Genomic DNA, 3,429 nt, shown 5'->3' with positions numbered 1-3,429 from the left:
CACTATAATATGAAAGAATTACAAGAAATATGATTTTTTGCTAGAGCAAGGGTTGGAATTTCAAGAAATATGATTACTCATATTAAACTAATGTTTCGAATAATGTTGTTTGGTAGGCTTTCTCGGTCAAGATGATTTTGACAAACATATGTTAATATTTAGTCCTAAAATTAATATGTGGTATACTATAGGTTATGTCATAGAATTAACTATAAAAATAAAATATCTAGTTTTAAACACTAAACAAATCAAATAAATTAACAAAAAGAAATTAAATTTTTTTATCACAAAACTTAACTCGCGGTATGCCGCGGGTAAAAACCTAGATCTACTATAATACATCTTACAAAACAGATGTTATTTTTCATGGTATATTATTCCATCCAAAACAAAACTTTAAAAACAAAAAAAAAAATTACATATATGATTGTAACATCCGTGTTCCGGTATTAGAGTTTAGGATGTGTTGAGTAAACCAATAGAGTAAATTTTAATTGATTTTGATTTAATTAAATCCTGGTTTAATCTAATTAAACCAAAAATCCCTAATCTCTTTCTCAAAGTCACGCCTCCTCTCCTCCTTTTGCTATTGTGGACATTGTTATGAGAGAGAGGGAGAGAAAGAGAGAGAACTCTTGGTTGTTTAGTGTAAAGGAGGAAGAGAAGAAGATGAAGCTTTTTCTTTAGAGTAATGAGAGAAACAGAACTGTCAGATTTTGGGAGAAGGAAGATCCGATTCCTCAAAATGTTTCGAAAGGTATTTATTTTTGGTAGGATTGTAGCTAAGAGATTTTCGTACACTCTCCTTTTTACAGAAGTGAATTTGAGTTAATATTCTAAGAGATATTGGCAGTTTCGTGGGGTGTTCCGTTTCAGTCGCGGATTGAGACCATCGGGTGTTTCGGGATCGATTGCGGTTCCATCTGAGATCCGATCGTGCTGAAATTTTGTGGACAGATTCGGGACGTATAGACCTTGCTTTTCACCGAAGGGATTAGAAAGTTACCGGTTCGTTTTGATTTCGTGGTTTTACTTGTGTGGTTGTTCTTTTCTGATTTTTCTGGCAGTTTGTTTTCAATGTTTGTTTATTGGTGTGATTGGTTGTAGGAGCGAGTTTGGTTGTTCTTGGATATTGGAGAGTCTCTCATTTGGTTGTTGTTATCTTCGTGAATCACTTGTTAAGGTGAGTGCGTGACTATGAGCTTATCTAAGCGATTGGGTTGTATGACTTCTTTTGTGTGATGATGTGTAGGTGTGGTGAAAGTGTTATTGGTTGTTCTGTTTAAATGGTTGGTTTGTTATATTTTATTTGTAGTTGTACTCTTGATTTGCTTGTGTGTATAGCTCGTAGATGGGAGGATCGCCTCACTGAGTATTTCTGGTAATACTCACGCATCTCATTGTGTTTGTGGTGCAGGTAGAGCCAAAGTGTGACCGTGGGATCATGGCAATAAAGAGGAGGATGTTCTAGTGGCTCGATTGCTTGTTGTCTGGCTTTTGTTAGGTGCTAGAATTGAGTCCTAGAATGCTGTTTAGGATTGTTGGTTCTCTGGTTTATGTTGATTGAATCTTTAGTTTATGATATTAGAATTATTATGGTTTATTTAATATTGGTTATTGGTTTATTGTTTATTTATTGGTTTTATTATTCCGCTGTTTGATGTGATTGTGGTTAGGTGGCTAGTGGGTATGGGACCACTAGCTTAGTTGTTTATTATTACATTATATTTATATATTTATTATTAAAAAAAACGGGTCAGGTCGTTTCAATGATGTTTTAAATAAAAATTATAAAAAATATATAAAAAAAATCAATTTATGCTCTAACACGGGTCATATTCTAGTAGTTTGATATAACCTATGTAACTAATCTACTACTTCACTATAATAATAAAGGGATCCCTAATAATAAACTATACTAACTATTTCAAGAACTAAATTGAACATTATGACGTATATTATTATTATCCTACTATATTAATTGGGAAGTACAAATATGAAAATAACCATAAAATGTGAAAGAAATTACATTCAATTGACATTAGAAAAATTTAGTTAAAATTAATTAAAAATAAAAAACGCTGACAGATCAAAAATAAAAAAAATCTAGAAAAGTAAAAAAAAAATCCATTCAAATCAAAACTAATTTGTATTTGAAAAAAAAAATAAAAAAAAAATTAACAGCTAAGATTTTTTAAAAATACAGATAATTATTAGTTTAAAAAATATATTTTCTCTCTCTAATAAAATTATGGACGAAAATTACTAATTTTTTAAAAAAAAAATATAAACCCATCATAATTTCAAAAACTAAGATTTTATATACAAGTAGACAATAAATTATTTTTAATAACTAGATTTTGAAGATTTTATTAAGATTTCAAATTATGATTCTCCTATCATATTTCTTTTATTTTATTTACAAATTGTTTGGAATTTTCATATAATACTTATGATTAATAAATATTCAAAAACATTTCTGCATATGTTGTGATTTGAATTTTTTAAAATTAAGATATATTATTATTTTTAATGTAAAAGATATATTACTCAATCAATATAAAAAATGTTTGTTTTAATTTCCACATTGGCGGGTTGGTAAAACTAAATTTTTATAGTTGATAAATTAATAAATTTTATTTGCTCACAATTATAATATTAAAATTACTATTTTATATTTCACAAAATATTGATGCAAATACAAAAAACAGACAATATAAAACAGTAATATACATCAAAAAAATAAAATACTACAATATTCTAAAATAATTAGTATTAAAAAAGACATATATAGATTTATAGAATAATTTAAAATGAATATTGTCTCAAGTAAAATATTTTTTTTAAGATATTTAATAATATTATATTATATTTTTTATTTTAAATGTTGACTCGTGCTTTAAGTACGGGATATATCCTATTTTCATAGTATTTGAGGAAAAACGGTTTTTGCATACCTGAATAATTACAATATGTTGAATTTATACATCGGACTATTGATTGTGCTTAAACATACATGTAGTTTTAAAATATTTGAATTACGTACATGAACTTTTGATTGTGTGTCTAAGAATACATAAACATGTTTAATGAGTAACTCTGTTAGTCTTTCTGTTAAATCACTATGATGTAGATTCCACGTGTCCAAAATTAATGAAACTACGTCGTTTTGTATTAATTTGAAAAATTAAAATTGAACTAAAATGATCGAACCCGTGACCCTTAAGGTGCAAATGGAACCAAATACCAGTAAGCTACATAAACTTTCAACAAATAAAATGAATATATATATATATATATATATATATTCAATGGCGGTCCATCTTCTTCCCCCTAACCCCACATCTTCTTCACCATAAGCGTTTTTGGTTCTAGATTTTCAAGGGTTTAGAAAACGGATTAAATCTCGGTTTGTTCCAGTTTAGTTGA

The 3,429-nt window shown here is 28.1% G+C and overlaps 1 long non-coding RNA gene across 1 annotated transcript; it reads left to right on the top strand.

The window, feature by feature from the left end:
* Window positions 581–1,145, top strand: LOC104780921. Its single transcript, XR_766836.2, has 3 exons — window positions 581–757; window positions 854–1,008; window positions 1,108–1,145. It is a non-coding gene; the product is annotated as an uncharacterized LOC104780921 (long non-coding RNA).

The sequence above is a fragment of the Camelina sativa genome, chromosome 4 (genome assembly GCF_000633955.1).
Source record: "Camelina sativa cultivar DH55 chromosome 4, Cs, whole genome shotgun sequence".
Taxonomy (NCBI): Eukaryota; Viridiplantae; Streptophyta; class Magnoliopsida; order Brassicales; family Brassicaceae; genus Camelina; species Camelina sativa.
The sequence above is the reverse complement of the archived record's forward strand: the minus strand, read 5'-3'. Positions and strand labels throughout refer to the sequence as shown.